This window comes from Nicotiana tabacum, chromosome 4, assembly GCF_000715075.1.
Source record: "Nicotiana tabacum cultivar K326 chromosome 4, ASM71507v2, whole genome shotgun sequence".
Taxonomy (NCBI): Eukaryota; Viridiplantae; Streptophyta; class Magnoliopsida; order Solanales; family Solanaceae; genus Nicotiana; species Nicotiana tabacum.
The window spans coordinates 23,699,849-23,718,313 of NC_134083.1; the positions used below are offsets into that span (position 1 = coordinate 23,699,849).

Sequence of the window (18,465 nt, forward strand, 5' to 3'; positions counted from 1 at the left end):
CTGCACAGATGTGTTAGCATCAACTTGGTGAACACCCGTTGTTCTTCTTGTTTCAGTAACTTTAGAGGGCCACTGATTTGCATCCTTAGACAACTCATCTAGAATAGTGACTATCTCTTCTAGAGTGGTTTTCATCAACGGACCTCCAGCTGCGTTGCTCAATGTTCTACATGATGTTGGTGTCAATCCATCCCAATAATCCTGGAGTTGCATCTAGAGTTCTATTCCACTATGATGACACTTACACACTATTTCTTTAAACCTCTCCCAAGCTTCAAACACAGTTTCAGTCTCGTTCTGACAAAAGTTATGAATCACTTTTCTAAACTTGCCCGTCTTAGCTGATGAGAAATATTTGTCAAGAAATTTTCTGGTCATCTTATCCCATGTTCTAATCGATCCATTAGGCAAGCTTCGAAGCTAGTGCTTTGCATCGTCTTTGACAGGAAGGGGAATGCCCTTAAGTACACTTTATCTTGTGATACACCATTACATTGAAAGGTGTTCATGATCTCCTCGAAGTCCATTAGATGATTGTTTGGATCTTCATTCACCTTTCCTCAAAAGACACAGCTGTTTTGGAGGGTTTGAAGCAACCCTTGCTTCATCTCAAAATTATTTGCTGCAATAGGAGGTGGTCTCACACTCGATAATCCTTGGTTATAGATCGGTCTAGTATAATAACCAAGCGGTTTCCCAGCACATATTTCCAAATTGGTCTGCCCCCACAGGTCAATTTTGATTAAGTCTGTGACCCCTCTCTTCTTCATAAATACGTTGTGCATCTCTAAAAGCTGCTTCTTCAGCATCTCATGCCAACTTTTCTCTTTGTTGGGCTGCCTCTCTCGCAGCCAGGTCCATATTATCTTCACCATTTTCGGCCATATCTTTGGTTGAACCTTTTCTAACGTCTCGGTGAGGTTTATTTCCTTCTTCAGTTATTGCAGTTGTATTTCTATTTCTGGCTCATATGGTAGCAAATCATTCCCAGAAGATCGAGTCATGCACCAATCTAACCTGTAACCTACGCACAGTCAAAGAACACCAATCGTAAAAGGGAACACCAAAATAAAACAAAAAGAAAAAGTTCCTGAATTATCACTACAAACTATTTCAAACACTATTGACTGCCAATCTCCGGCAACGGCACCAAAATTTGATGAGCTCAAAACGCAAACCTAAATATGCTCACTAGTCAAAGATAGTATAGAAAATTATCGTATCCACAGGGATTAGAGTTAAACAGTATTTTCGCAGCTTGTAGCTAGATTGCTATCCAAGATGAACAACAATTGAGATTATATGATTAATAAATAAATTAACTAAGACTCTAGATCTAATTGACTAATGACAATTGAACAAAATTAAGCAAAGAAGATATCAATAGGAGAAAATAGGGGTTGACTGGATAGGTGCAAGATAATTGTCCGGGATTTAACTCTCGTTAATTCACTTCTAATATTCATGTGAGTCTCTCAAATTCACTCAATTATTAGTTCAAACGTTTAGTAGAAACTCCTCTCTCAATTAAGTCTCAACCTCACAATATGAACCAATTTATGCTCGGTGAAGATATGCACGAATTCGTAGTGGACTAGTCTTTAGGTGAACCTCTTTCGATTATCCTCCTAACTAGGTCTAAACAATAATTGAGCTAGCCTCTTTCGATTACTAAGAAGAATCAATGAATTCAACCAACAAGATGAAGCAAAAACATCACAAGTTATGCCTCTCTCGATTACATGAACATGTGAATATAGATGCAATAATTAAATCACCCAAAACAGTTCAATACATAAAAACTAGAGTTAATATCCACAAACAATCATCAAAACAACAAATCTATCAATCCCTAAAGAGAAGTACTCCATATATATGGAGTAATGCATCACAAATATAAAGAAAAGCATTAAACGATCCAAACTCTAGTCTTGAGTGAGGATTGAATGATGATTTCCTTGTGCTTTGGCTTTTCCACCTTCTCTCTAGCCTCCTTAGGTCTTAGATGTGTCAAAAGTCCAGAAAATACTGTTTTTCATGTATTTATACCAAGTAGGGTCAGGCCCAAACGAAATCACCCTTTCCTAATCGAAATAGGAAAACTTGCAAACTTATTGATTTTCATGCGTCGCACTGTGCATAGCATTAGTGATTTTTCCTCACATACCCCAAAAAACCAGTCTTTGAAGTTTGTTATTTTCTGATAGATTTTTACACTGATGCGTTGCACTGTGCATCGTTCAGTGCGCCGCACTAGTGCATTTTTTCAACAGATTATTCTTACTTAAATTTTGACGCCCAGAAGTGATCCTCGACCTCCGAACATGATTCCGGCTTATTCCTTTGGCCTTTTACTCAGATTTCAAAGCTGTAATTAGCTCGAATTAGTTTCATTATCATCTACATAGCTCGGAATCACTCCTACAAGGCATAAAACACACAATTAGTGTAAAACACTAGCAATTAACGCTCAAACTCAATTAAAGTGCAGTAAATAGGAATGTAATAAGCGACTAAAATACAAGATTATAGCCTACCATCAAGATTTTCTACCAAAATACCACAATTTTGACAAATTTCCATGTTTGAATCCTTGTATAATCCGTGTAATTAGCTAACAATGTGCGGGAATTACTTACCTTGTAATAGATGATGAAAATCTCCCCTTGAAGCTCTCCAAAAATCGTCCAAACCAAGATAACAATGAGGGAAAATGAGCAAAACCCCGATTGAAACAATCTGACAAGCCGACTTTTCGCACATGTGGCTTCACACCTGCGGAAATTCCATCACAGATGCGGTTCCAACTCAGTCCAGGCACGTCCGCATCTGCAGACCCAAACGCGCATCTGCGCTTTCGCTTCTGTGGCCAAGGGGCGCTTCTGCGCATGCGCTCCTACGGACCATGTTTGCTTCTGCGATCAGCAGGCCTCCCAGGCCTTTCCGATTCTGCACTCCTTCCTCCGCAGAAGCGACTCCGCTTCTGCAGTCCTCACGTCGCACCTGCAACCACAGGCCATCTTCTCCAGGTCCGCTTCTCCATCCAAATGTTCATTTCTGCGAGCTCGCACATGCGGTCAATCTTGTGCAGGTGCGATTACACCAGAGCTGGTGCACTTTAGCCATTCACACGAGTCCAAATTGATCCGTTAACCATCCGAAAATCACCCGAGGCCCTCGGGACCTCTCCCAAATATACCAACCAATCCTAAAACATCTTATGAACTTAGTTGAGCCTTTAAATTACGTCAAACAACATCAAAATCATGAATCGCACCTCGAATTCAAATTTAAAAATTTCCGAATTTCCAAATTCTATATATTGTGACGAAACGTATCAAATCAAGTCCGATGGGCATGGTGAAGCTATTCCAAGGTTTGGAATCCCAAACGAAGATCAATAACATAAAAATCCACTTCAAGTCAAACTTAAGAATTTCTTAAACTTTTAAAATACTAACCTTCCATAATAAGCGTTGAAACGCTCCCGGGTGATCCAATACTCAATCCGAACAAACGCCCAAGTTTGAAATCATCATACGAACCTATTAGAACCTTTAAATCCCGATTCCGAGGTCTTTTACTCAAAACTCACACCTTAGCCAATTCTTCCAACTCAAAGCTTCTGAAACTAGAATTTTCTTTCCAAATCAACTTTGAACTTCCCAAAATTCAATTCCGGCCACAGGTACAAGTCATAATACCTAAAGTGAAGCTACTCAAGGCCTCAAACCACTTAACGACGGGCTAGAGCTCAAAACGATCGGTCGGATCGTTACATTTCATGTTCAACACCTCTATCTTCGTCCTCATTTGGTCCAAGGACAAAAGGATAAAATTCTTCATATATTCCTTCATTATGCTGCAATTCATCTGCTAATTCATCATCCACTATTGATTCAACATTTGAAATATCATTCTGGTATGCCACATCTAATGCATCTTCGACTTCCACTCTACCCACGGGCTTTGTTTTCAAAACTACCTGCCATGCAGACTTATTCTTGCTCAAAGGATAAGGAGCATAATACACTTGTTTCACCTTCTATGCAATGATAAAAGGATCATAAAGTCTATACTGCCCTGTGTGTTTAATTTCAACTCTTTTGTACTAAGCGTACACCTTTGTACCTCTATTCGGTGTTGGATCATACCATTTACATCGAAAGAGTACCAACTTTTTCTTCGGCCAACCTACAGTATACTCCAATTCCAAAATCTCTTGAAGCACACCATAATAATCAATATTTCCATCACCTTTCACCCATACCCCACTATTGTTGGTTTTCTTTCCATTAGACCATTCTTTTGTATGACACTTGTACCCATTGGCCAAGTATTTAGACATCATTCTGACTCAGGTCCCCAAGCTATATCACGTAAAAATGGGTCATTAATTCCATTAGTTGGATCATGAACCTACATATATAATTAAATATAATTTAGAATTTTAAAAATATATATAATTAATTTACATACAATAAAAATCATGTTAAATAATAAGTAATACTTACAAATTCTTTAAACCGCTCTGAAAACTTGGGATAAATAACATCTTGCCCATATGTACCCACAAAGTAACTGCCATTATAACTTTTATTAGATAAATCAGTGATAGATCTAATATAAAAGTCAGTAATAAATACGAATATATACTTACCTATAATAAGGTTGGACTTCAGGGCAATTCAACAATACATGTGTTGTAGCTGACTTTAGCTCCATCTCAGACAACCTTCGCTTTGGACTATTTTTTGGACCTCCTTTACCTGATTGATTAAAAATGGAAAAGGGTGGTGCCAAAGGATCGATTTTGCCTCCATCGTCATGCCGATTCAGTCTACTCCTCAAACATGGAGCATCATGTTCAAAATAGTATAAACATAAATAAGATGTTTCTTTAGCCACATATGCCTCGCATATCGATGTAACACCCCAGAAAATTTCAAAGTATTTAAGTGTACAGCCCCGTAAAATTTCGCAAATGAATTCAAGGTTTCGTGGTGCCGGAGTAGGTATACGTGTTTAAGGATTTTAGAAATTCTTCGCAGCGATCTTGCTCGCCACGGCTCGGACTTTTTGGATTGAACAATGCAACGGAAAGTAAAGGAAAATGTTTTGCAGAAAAGCGTGCTTATGAGGTCCATTATGCGACCGCATAATCACTCTGCGGGACGCATAATGGCCACAGAAGTGAGGCAGGAGAGGGTTAATTTGGGAGCAATTATGCGGTCGACTATGCGACCGCATAACAGTTATGTAGACCGCATAGTGATCGCAGACTCAGACAAATGTTTTGGTCATTTTGGACACCAATTATGCGACCAATATGCGGTCCGCATAACCATTATGCGGTCGCATATACGACCACATAATCTGTTTCCGGAGCTCCATTTTTGAGTTTTTAAAACCCGACCCTACTTCATTAAATACACGCTTTTGGCCATTTTTGAGCAAAAATCTGATGTTTTAGAGAGAAGGGAGAGTGTTTTAGAGAGAGAGGAAACCCTAGGATAATTATTCATCAAGTTTTGCTCATATCTTGGAAGATTAACAAGGAAAACCCACAAGATCGTCATCTAAGAGGTAAGGTTCCATACCCTAGTTTCCAATTTCGAATTTGGGTAAAAGATGGTTGATTTGGAGTATGATTCTTGGGTATATGATTATTATATATACATTCTTGTACTAATAAGGTTTGTGGGAAGATTGTTGAGCTCAAATAAGTAAAGATTGTGTTGTGGAGTGAAGGAAATCTTGTAGAAGAACCTTGTAGTTATATTTACACATCTAGTGTTTGATAAAATGCTCAAATGAGCTGAGATCATAAATATCTTCCTAATAATGGTTCAATTTTTGTTATGTCTCAAAATAGATTGGGATTGCTAGAATTTTCGGAACGTTGTAGTAATTTAAGGAAAGCTCAAAGCGAGTTATGTTGGCTAAACTTTCTCTCTTGGAATTGAATTCCATAATATTTCCGTAAGTTTTAAAGTATGGGTTGTGTATTAAAAGGTTATGGCTTTGAGTCATATTTCAATGAAAGATAGTATGCCAAATTGTGTGAGAAAATCTCAATATTCTTAAGACTCATAATTGCTCATATGTGTACCTAAAGTCTTGATAGGAAATATTTTATTGTTAATAACCTGTAAAGGTGGTTGGAAATGAAATAATTTAATTGGGGATATAAAGTGTGGACAATGTGCCAAGAATTTAAGTTATGACTATGGCTAATAGTGCAAATGATTTGAGAGAATGCGGTAAAGAATATGAAATGAGCCTCGACTGAACTATGTTAAAGGTGATTTGGAAAATAGAATTTGCCTAAGAGCTTTTGTTCTCAATTCATGCCCATTTGTGGCTGCTTTAACTAATGCTTTGCTTTATAAATATATCTAGCGTGATTCAAGTTCTATATACTCATGTGTTGAAATTGTACATTGTCATTTTTGGGGAAGAGTATTGCAAGAGTAAATGGTGTATTGACTGTTTATGATTTTTCATGTGTGTTTCTATTGTTGATTGGTATGCCTCATTCTTTAGGAAGAAACCATTTGTATTTGAAGTTCCCATTTCAAATGGATTGGAAGTATATGATTTCTAAAATTTTCTATATGTTGATATTTGATGGTGATCTTTGAAATTGAAAGAGGTGAAAGTGTGGAATATGAAATACGGCCATCGTGCCAGGAATAAAGAATCTTGTGAATGGCCTAATGAGCCAAGGAAATATTGTCGTTGTGAATGACTGGAAATACTAATGAGAATTTATACAATGTGAAAGATGTTGAGGTGAGTACAATTATATTTATGATATTTCTGTTTGCAAATCAAATCAAAAATATTTTTGGGAGCATCATTAGCAATACCGAGGAAGGGTGGGTCATAAGGCCTACACCTAAAACTACATGTGTCAGTGTAGGGGTGGATTGAGATTATTCCCCTTATTTCGGATAAAATTGGAAACTCTGGGAAATTGTGATATTATTCCCCTTAATTGGGATGAAACTGGAACCTTTGTGGATTGGAAAAGTCAACTCGCACGGCATATGTGGGAAGGCGGCCTAGGTGATCGGGTGGAGATTAGACGCCATATTGCGCATATGGTGGTACTACTCTTGGTAACAACTTTCTTTCGCATCATATGTCAAACCACATTGTTCGTGGGTAGATGGCCTAGCCGATCGGGCGTGATCGGACTCCGTGCTAACAAAGACGGTGGTATATCGGTGCTAATGATCTTCAAACCAAAATTGTATATGAAGTTCGTATTTTGAAAATTATTATGTTTTAACTGAACATTTGGATATTGTTGATTGTGACTTATTGTTTCTATGTGTTACATTTTCTTATATGGGCATTCTATTTTGAAAGAGGACTTTTAGCTATACATACTAGTGCTATTCGACAGTACTAACGTCCATTTTGCCGGGGGCGCTGCATCTTTAATGGATGCAGGTGGTTCTACAATAGGTGGCATTGATCAGTTATAGCAGTACACTCTTTTCAGCTAATTTGGTGAGCCCCACTTCATTTCGGGGTCATGTATCTTTTATTTCTTATGTACTGTGTTTTGAGGTATAGCCTGGGCCTTATTACCGGCATTTTCATATTACTCTTGTACTGTATTTAGAGGCTCCGTAGACAGGTTGTGTGTTGTGGTTGAAGTTGGAAATTGAACTAGAAATGTTGGTATTTGGAAATCATATTTTTCATTAATTCTATAAACTCGTAATGTTTTGGAAATTAGTTATGAAGCTGCTAATGGGAATGAAAAGGAAGTTGTTAATAAAATCTTGTTAGTAATTGATTAATGGAGTACATCTCCTCTTTATTATTGGGTTAGTTTGGGTAGAAGGAAATCTAACAGGCTTGCTCGGCCGGGTTCTCTCGGTTGAGCGCCGGTCGCGCTCCCCCAGTTTGGGGCGTCATAATTGAACCCTCAATTCTTGATCTATTTTTTATGGTCTGTTTACATTTGCCAATAGTCCTGCATAGTGTTATTTTTAGACGAAACAATCTTTAAAGCAAATACAAAAGGTAAATGATTAAATGTCATTACCTCTCGAAGGGATACATCCATCTACATTGAACTGGCCATCCAAGTCGTGCCTCTTATGCAAGGTGAATTGGAAGATGTTTCATTACATCAAAAAAACCAAGAGGGGAAATTTTTTCCAGCTTGTTTAAAGTTAAGATAAGATTACTCTCCATATAAATTAGGTTCTCCACCCTCAATGTGCAAGAACACAAATCCTTAAAAAAGCAATTTATCTCTGTAATCGGTTTCCATATTCGACCAGGTAATGCATTGAACGCAATGCATCAAAACTTCCATGAAAATATGACAATTGTGGCTTTTCATTGACACCAACTTCCCTTCTTTCATGTCAACACACCTGGATAAATTTGATGCGTACCCATCAGGCATCCTCAAATTGTTAACCCAACTACAAATCTCTCTTCTCTCATCCAAGGTGAACATGTAACTGCTTTGGGCTTTTGAATCTTGTTGTTAAAGTATGTCAGATACAACTCACTTCGCCTACAATAATTCTTTAAGTCCATCCTGGCCTTCAAGTTATCTTTGGTCTTGTTAGTAACATCCATAACAGTGTTAAACAAGTTGTCAAAAAAATTCTTCTCGATAAGCATGACGTCCAGATTATGCCGAAGAAGATTGTGCTTCCAATAAGGTAATTCCCAAAATATGCTCTGTTTAGTCTAGTTATGTATGATACCATAAACTGGTATCTTAGATGGTGGAGACTCTGTTACTTTATGCACATCCCTTACTTTGTTCCAAATTCTTTCTTAACACAAGCACGCCGGTGGCTCCTCAAAATCAGTTCGGTTCTTTATAAATGCACTTGTATTTCGCCTAAATTCATGATTCATTGGCAAGAATCTGCGGTGGTAGTCGAACCATGTATTTTTACCTCCATGTTTCAAAGTAAATGCTTTTGTGTCTTCCATACAACAAGGGCAAGCTAACTTTCCAGCAGTCGACCACCCGGACAATATTCCATAAGCAGGGAAATCATTTATAGTCCACATCAAAGCAGCATGCAATCTGAAGTTTTGTTTAGTTGATATATCATATATTTCCACACCTTGATGCCATAATAATTGTATCAATCAAAGGCTGCAAGTATACATCAATCAAATTTAATACTTAGCAATCTAACCGCAACAGACAACTTGGAACGCACCGAGCCTTCATATAATGGACGACTAGCTTCTTCTAACTATTTATAGAAACGCTTATCCTCATCATTTGGTTCGGATTGAACCCCAGGAAACATCCCAAAAGCATCCCTCATCATTTCATTGTATCGAGAATTTTCAACATTATACTCCGCAATGGGGCTACCCTTACCACCAAAAGAATTATGAAAGTTAACATCATCTAAACTAGCATGATTCTCCCCGTGAACAGTCTATATATAATAATTTTCTACAAACCCTTTCTTGTAGAGATGAACTTTAACTTCGTTTGTTTTCAATAACTTAACACACTTACATTTCACACAAAGGCACCTAATCCTTCCTCCAATAAGAAAATCATCAAGTGTTTGAGCCTTAGCAATAAATTCAGCAACCCCTTCAATAAATTCATCCCTCAACCCCGCACGATTAGGATGATTCCTATTATACATCCATCTACGATGCACAAATTCCATCTACACAAATAAAAATCTAGAAATGAGATATTTAAAATAATTTAATTTATTTAAACTGGTTACAAAGTTATACTCTTTCAAAGGTTCGTTTTAGATATATACATCTCATTGTGTCAAAGTACTTTAGTTGATATATTTTATTTTTTAAATAAATATTTTTAACTCTCAAAATCTCACATTAATCCTTATTCTAAATAATATAAGTCTTTAACTATAATAATTAAATTTGAATAGCTTCTTAAATGTTCATATAATCCAAATTAACTAATTATTTCTCAAATTTATAAATTAATCTTAATGTTAAAATTGAAAAAAATTAAATTTACTATCATTCTAATAATAAAACTAACAAGCAATAATGAACCTAGTACAACAAACTTTACACCAAAGCTTTAAACTATAACTAGTTAATATAATTACCAATGGAAGTGAAAGTGAAAGTTTGTTTTCCTTCTTTCCTATCGTTGTTTTATCAATTACTTTATGCCAATATGTCACCTTTTTTATTTCGAAAATAATTAAGTTAATAAAACACTAATTCAGCATATTCTTAACAAATTCAAAATTAGATTTAGGATTTCTTAACATATTCTTGTTTAACCCAAAATTTTAACCATACCTAATTCAACATATTCTTCTCTCTTTTTGTTTTATATTATGTATCATTAAAAAAACTAAAATCCCTAAAATTACAACCATACCTACTTCAACTAGCTAGGATGTTCATATATAGAAAATTACTACAAATTTAATAATAAAAACAAGATATATATGTCAACGAAGTTCTTACCTCGACGGAAAAACTGCGGAGAAGTCGACTGAGTCGCCGCCTCCGCCGCGCGGAGAACCACTGCTGTAAAACAGATTTTTTTTTAAAAAAAAAATTAAGGGGAAAAGGGAGGAGGAATGAGAGGGAGAATGGGAGGAGGAAATGAGAGAGAGAGAGAGAGAGAGAGAGAGAGAGAATAAATTTAAAGGGCAAGTTTTTGGGGACGGGGGAGAAGGATGAGAGGGAGAGAGGAGGATGAGAGAAGAAGGAGGAAGAAAAGAGATGTTATGTTTTTGGGGACGGGGGTCGGGTAGGGTTTTTTTAAAAAATTCCGACCGAATCGGTCGGAATTGTCATTTTAATTTTAATTTTTTTTTAAAAAAACTACTGACCAGTATGGTCGGAAAAAATTTAAAAATACATACCTGATATTTTTTTTGACATTTCCGACGGATCTAGTCGGAAATTTTCGATAATAATTTTCAGTCAAAAATTTACGATTTTCTGGTAGTGTTGGTTTTCCTATTTATTTTGCTCTTTTGTGGTATAAAACAAAAGCAAACCCGTTTTGTCAAGGCAATAATTTATACAAAGATATACAAGCTGATGAACAAAACCATGTTTCCATTAGAGTCCACCACTATCCACGAATTACAAGGGCTCATATGATTCTAATGCCAAAGAAAAGATGGGCTGCCAGTTGTCACGACCTAATTTGCCCTCCGTGTGACGTCGTGACGGCACCTAGTCTCTACAACTAGGTAAGCCTAATATTTTTGCAGAATATTAAAATAAAAATATAAATTTAACCAATTGTTCAAAAATACACAACAAATTCCAAAACCCACAACATTGTGAATCACAAATTACAGAAGGAAAAATCTAGTGTCTCTATACATCTGAATCTAACAAGGAAAAATACATAAGATAATGGACATGAGAAAGAGTAGAAGGGGACTCCGAGATCTACGGACGCGGCAGATATACCTTGAAGTCTCCAAAAGTTGTCCCGGCTCACTGATAGTGCGGCTGATAAGGTACACCTGGATCTGCACACGAAAAATATGTGCAAAGAGTAGCATGAGTACACCACAATCGGTACCCAGTAAATGCCAAGCCTAACCTCGGTCGAGTAGTGACGAGGTCAGGTCAAGGCCCTACTGGTAAATATGTATTAAAATAATATAGAGTGTAATACCGTAATAAAATAAAGGTTGAACTTTAACAACAATGAAATCATAGAAGGTAACAGCTTAGTACATAGAAATACAACAGGGGATCTCCCGAGATACCGTCCCGTAGTCCCAAACGTAAATGTGCAGGGGGATCTCTCGGAATACCGTTCCGAAGTCCCAAAATAAATGTGCAGGGGGATCTCCCGGAATACCGTTCCGTAGTCCCAAAATAAATGTGCAGGGGGATCTCCCGGAATACCGTTCCGTAGTCCCAAAGTAAATATGAAAGACAGGGAGGATCTCCCAGAATACAGTTCTGTAGTCCCAAAGTAAATATGCAGTGCGAATGATAGAAATACAACTACATCACGAAATTCTTACAATTTAGACTAAGTACCAGTCAGGGAAGAAGCAGGAAATTTATTAAGCATGCTGCACATAACTCACATAAACAATTAAGACACGTAGACATGTTGTATTAGACTAAACATGATAGCTACACATATTGGAATAACTCAATTAAGAATGAAAATAGATTAGTACTCATTAAAATGTTATAACTCAAAATAATAGGAAAACATGTTGCTGCTCAGTAAGAAAATTGGGTTCTACCACAACTAGCCCGTGTACGTACTCGTCACCTCACGTACACGGCGCTCACATATCATAATAGTTCCAAATCTTAAGGGAATTTTCTCCACACAAAGTTAGGCAAGCCACTTACCTCGAACCAAGCTCAATCAATCGGTCACAATGCCTTTCCCACGAATATCCGGCTCCGAATGGCCCAAATCTAGCCAAAAGCAATTACATATCATAAATACAACAATAATAGACTCATCTAATTAATGAAATCAACACTTTAACAAAAATCCCGAAATTAACTCAAAAATTGCTTGCCCACATCTCGGAATCGGATAAAAGTTATAAAATAGGAACGCCCATTCCACCACGAGTCTAATCATACCAAAATTACTAAATTCTGATATCAAATGGTCCTCCAAATCCACAAATCAAACTTCCAAATCCCTAGCCTCCAACTTCCAATTTTCACCTTAAATACACACTAACTAGGTGAAAAAATACATGGCAAAGCAAGATTATTGATCAAAAACATGCACAAGGGACTTACCTCAAGAAATGCCTCGAAAATGCTCTCAAAAATCGCCCTAAACCGAGTTCGCAATATCAAAAATGACAAAAATCACGAAGCCCTTCGGTTTTAACCACTGCCCAGGTATTTCTGCACCAGCGGAACCTACGCTCGCACCTGCGGGTGCGCTTGTGTGGAAATTGTGCGCATCTGCGCAATTCACTTGCCCCCTATGCCTTCGCACCTGCGATGAAAGGGTCGCATCTGCGCATGCGCGTCTGCGAAATTCCCTTCCGCTTCTGCGGACCTTGCGCACCTGCGAAGACCCCTAACGCATCTGCGGGCATCGCATATGTGAAAATCACCTCGCACCTGCGACCCCTGGCACTCCTCCATTTTCCCGCTTCTGCGCCAATTTGCTCGCACCTGCGGGCAGCCTTGCGCAGGTGCGATTACAGCAGAAACCAGCAAAAGCACCAGATTTTTCCTAAGTCCAATTTCATTCTGTTAAGCATCTGAAACACACCCGAGGCCCCCGGGACCTCAATCAAACCTACCAACCAATCCTATAACACCATACGAACTTAGTCGAGCCTTCAAACCACATCGAACAACACCAAAAATCATGAATTAAGCACGGATTCAAGCCTAAGAACTTAGAATTTTTCCAAATTCTACAAAACGACACTGAACCATGTCAAATGTAGTCTGAATTGCCTCAAATTTTACACACAGGTCACAAATGACACTACGAACCTACAGCCACTTTCGTAAATCCATTCCGAGCTCGATATCAAAATTTCCACTATCGGTTGAAATCGCTGAAAATCTAACTTTCGCTAATTCAAGCCTAAATCTACTACATACCTCCAAAATACATTCCGGATGCGCTCCTAAGCTCAAAATCACTCAACGGAGCTAACGGAGTCGACGGAATTCCATTCCGGATTTATATTCATACAGTTCTGACTACGGTCCAAATTCTAAGACTTTAGCTCTCATTTAGGGACTAAGTGTCCCAAAGTCCCAAAATACTCCGAAACTCAAAGCCATTCATTCCGGCAAGTCATAATAGCAGAAATAGATATGGAGAAAGCAGTTAATAGGGGCTCGGGGCTCTAACTCTCAAAACGACCCGACCGTCATTTCGCTTTCTAGATCCCCGTTTCCCTAAATAAGACTCTCTGTATGTGATTTTACTGTTTTATAACTTGCGGGGATGGTTATTTCAGGATTTATAAGGGTTCAGGTTAAAATCAAAACACTCGGTTCCTTAAGGTTGGCAAAAAAGTCTAAGTTTGACTTTGGTCAACGTTTTGAGTAAACGACCTCGGAACCGGGATTTGACAGTCTCCATAGGTTCGTATGATGGTTTTGGACTTGGGCGTATGTTCGTATCGAGTTTTGGATGACCCGGGAGCATTTCGGTGCTTAATATGGATAGTTGACACTTTGAAGGTTTTAAAGTTCTTTAAATTTGGTTTAGAGTAGGTTTTGGTGTTATCGAGGTCCGTTTGGGATTCCGAGCCTGGGAATAGTTCCGTATGGTGATTTAAGACTTGCACGCAAAATTTGGTGTCATTCCGAGTAGTTTAAGTATGTTTCGGCGCGTTCAGAGTAAGTTGGAAGAACTTGAAGTTCATAAGTTGATTCAATTTGGTTTGGGATGTGATTCTTAGTTTTGATGTTGTTTTATGCGTTTCGAGTGTGTGAGCGAGTCCCTTTTAAGTTTTTAAACTTGTTGGTATGTTTGAGTGGGGCCCCGGGGGCCTCGGGTGTTAATCGGACGAGGCGCAGACCAAGCTTTTGACTTAGAGGAAATGGCTGAAGCATCCAGCTTCTGGTGCAATCGCACCTACGGAAGGCCAGCCGTAGGTGCGAGCTCGCAGAAGCGAGCCAGCAACCGCGGAAGCTGCCCAGCAAAGGCTGCCCAGGAATCGCAGAAGCGGGGGGAGGACCGCACCTGCGGAGGTGCAGGTGTGAAGCAGACGATCGCAGAAGCGGGGGCAAGCGCAGGTGCGACGTGCTCACCGCAGAAGCGGTCTCGCAGAAGCGAGCCGCTGGTCGCAGAAGCGAGGAAGCTAGACGAGGGGAGGACCACATCTTTGAGGCCCTTTCCACAGATACAGAGCCGCAGAAGCGAAAGTCCTGGAGGCAGTGAGCTTTGTTTATTATGGGACTTAAGCCACTTCTAAAACCCATTTCTCTCACTTTTGGGCGATTTTGGAGCTTCTTGAGAGGGGTATTCACCTAGCAACTTGGAGGTAAGTAAATTTTATCTAATGTAAGTTAAATACATATATTATGGGTAGATTTTAACATGTAAATTTATGAAAATTGTGGGTTTAGATGAAAAACCTAGGTTTTGATAAAAATGAGATTTAATCACGAAAATGGTTATGGAATTGAGTGAAAATTATATATTTGAGTTTGTGAGGTTATGGGTAATAACTTTCTTTGAAAATTTTCGGAATTCGGGCACGTGGGCCCGGGGATGAATTTTAGGAATCCTTCAATTGGGTTTGGGTAATCACTCTAATAGTTAGAATATAAACTTTTGAACATGTATTGATTTATTTATACAACATTTGACTAGTTTCAGATTTTTCGGCACCGAATTGAGGCTTTAAAGTGAATTTGAGACCGGAAAGCGAGCTTTGAGACGAGGTAAGTCTCTTGCCTAACCTTCTAAGAGGGAACTCATCCCCTTAAGTGTATTTTTGTTGTGAATTATATGTGTATGGAGCTACATACGTACTAGGTGATGAGAGTCTGTGCGTAACTATATTTTATGTGATGTTCGGGTAGTCTTAGACTTACACCATATTTTATTTGCTCTATTATGTTGGTCATACATATTAATTATCTTAACTAGAGCTAAGATTAAGGATTTTAAGATTTAAAGTCTCCCGTTTAAATTTCTTATGTGTGGGGAAGAATGGAAGAATTTTATAATAACTTTGAGAAATCTATGTTCACTCACGTCGCAAGTACTTCCGCGAATGAGGTAAATTTCCTCTACTCTCATGGGAGCAGGCTGTTCGACTCGGCAGGTTAATAGATGCATATATGGTTCGTGTCGTTCGACCCTCGACAGTGCATACGGTATATACATATATTTTGGATCGGGTCGTACAACCTCGACATAAATCGTGGGTAATAATACTTGGAGCATAATCTTCTTGATATGATTTTATTGGCTTGAGAGGTTACAATTATTTAAATGATGAAAATTGACTTGGGATTTATTATTAGTGGAAGAAATATTTATTTATCGCTTGTCATGGAGATTTACGTTGTTTACATAATTCATGCTTATTTAGAATTTCGGTATTTTATTGTTAGCCCATAGTAGGTGTCGAAGTCGACCCTTCGTCACTACTTTTTCGAGGTTAGACTAGATACTTACTAGGTACATATTGTTTATATACTCACGCTACACTTCTGCACTAACCGTGCAGGATCTGAGGCGGGTGCATCTGGACATCATTCCGACGCGCACTCCTGATACATCGAGACTTAGCGGTGAGCTATCTTCCGAGCATGTTCTGCAGCACCCGAAGTCTTTCTTTTATATTTAATTTCTGTCTACTTTACTTTAGACAATAGTTAAGTATTTTTTGTATTTTACTAGTAGCCCATATACTTGTGACATCAGGTCTTGGTATTTCACTACACATGATCTTACAATTTGTTACGTTTTATTTTATTAAATTTTCTCATCTCTTACTTATGTAATAATTAAAAAAAAATAACTATTTCGAAAATGTTAAAAGAATAGATATACGGTTAGTTCACTGTTTACTTGTTCAGCGGCGACATTTGACGCCATCACGACCTATAGGAGATTGGGCCGTGACAGCCAGCTTTCCTTTTTATGTCCAACAAATGGTTAGTGAAAGCTATTATTATTCCAGTAGTTATCTATCCACATTTCTGAAAAATGCATATCTTTCAAACAAAGTTAACAGGAATATAGGGAAGTCCAATTAAGCAGGTCCGATTACTATGATTATGTTGTGGCTTTTAAGTGACAACAGAGTCTACTTAGGGTTCAAACAAAAAGTTATTGCTTAAAATGGAGGATAAAAAATGTGAAGAAATTTTCTTGATCATGACAAATTGACAATTATCATCAAATCATGATTAAGAGATAGCTTGTCTAGTCATTTTACATGGAAAATATCTTATGTGACAAGTTCTACGCCGTCCATTAGCTAGACATTATATTTTTGTTGATTGTGGATGTTCAACAAAAATATAGACGTTCTTCATCCTAAATAGGACACTCCATTTTATTGGGCTAATTTTGGACCTAATGAAATTTGTCCAATCTTGGGCTGGGTAGGCATAATATTCTGAGGTCCGGTCCATCTCCTCCGCACTTGCAGATTTCGCTTAAAATGAATCACTATACAACTTGTCTCTTTGTCCCATGGGTTGGCCTACAGACTTTTGGCTTTGGATTACATGCAAGCAATTACTTAAATAGTGTCCATTGCTGTCCGTATGTTCTTTAAGCTTTCTCTCATTTGGGCTATAGCAACAGATAAACACATAGGTTAACTGAATATAGAAAGACAAATTAACTCAAATAGCCGTCCACCTAATCTCTCAAACTATAAATAGCCGGCGTATGTATAATATATATACAATTCACGTATAATGAATATATAATTTATGTATACCGACTAGAAAAAGTAAAGATTGAATCTGATGGGCTATTTGTGTAACAACCTATTATTTTCAACACGAATTATGTATATATATGAGAAAAAATGTAAATAATATATGCACATAAATAAGATCATTCCACTAACCGTTATAGATGTTTGAATATTCATCGTTCCTTTTTCAAACCGACGAAATATGAATTCACCAACTCTAGATCTTAAATTTACCGTCCTCAACAGGTGAAATAAAGGGAAAGACGAAGCAGGATATTCTCGTCCTTCAAACGAATAGGGGAATACCCAATTGGTCACAAGCAAGAGCTCAAGTGCAATTTGACATTCCAGTTACAATGAAGATAATAGGATGGTATAAAGTCATGTCGGGGTTGGTGTGTGGTCCTCTCAATATTGTAAATTGGGGGCCTAACCCAAAAGAAGAGCTCATTTCGAAAGAATCTCAGCTAAAGGACGGAGGGAGATGTTGGATTGAATTGATGTTTATTTGGGCCTTCTAACAATAGCCTCGTACAATTATTAATAGTATTGATGCAATCTGTCCAGTATCTTCTTATAAACTTGAAAAACAAGTCTAGTCAAGACATGTGGCCCCTATTTATGTTTACTAAAAAAAAAAAAAAGTTTTCTTCTCCCCACTATTTTTTAACTTTTGTTTTTGCATAATTAACAAGAGAAGAGGAGGACAATAAAGTTCAAGCTGGTGAACTGTACACTTTGGGACATTTCTCTCAATAACTCAAAGAAATGTTTCAAAAATCAAGAATATGAGTTAGTAACACTTTAAAATCAATTAATGTAAAACGGTGTCTAGGAGAGGTGAGTCCAAATTGCCCATCATGTGAGATTCTCATCGTTAAGAACTGTTATTAAATGCCAAGAACTAGATTATCGAACTCAACCGTTACGATGTGATTCTGAAGTAAGCAGTTGAGTTATATCATTATCAAAGCCAGCACTTCCTTCTGCCAAAATTATAAATTATTTATAAACCCCTCTCAGCGTTATGTTGTTTTCCTAAGTTTGGTCAATTTAACTAATTAACTCCTTTCTA

The 18,465-nt window shown here is 37.7% G+C and overlaps 1 non-coding gene across 1 annotated transcript; it reads left to right on the forward strand.

Annotated features, from left to right (window-relative positions):
• The first annotated feature begins 223 nt into the window (after positions 1-223).
• Positions 224-330, forward strand: LOC142180472 (small nucleolar RNA R71). The gene has a single exon (XR_012709095.1). It is a non-coding gene; the product is annotated as a small nucleolar RNA R71 (small nucleolar RNA).
• The last annotated feature ends 18,135 nt before the right edge of the window (positions 331-18,465 follow it).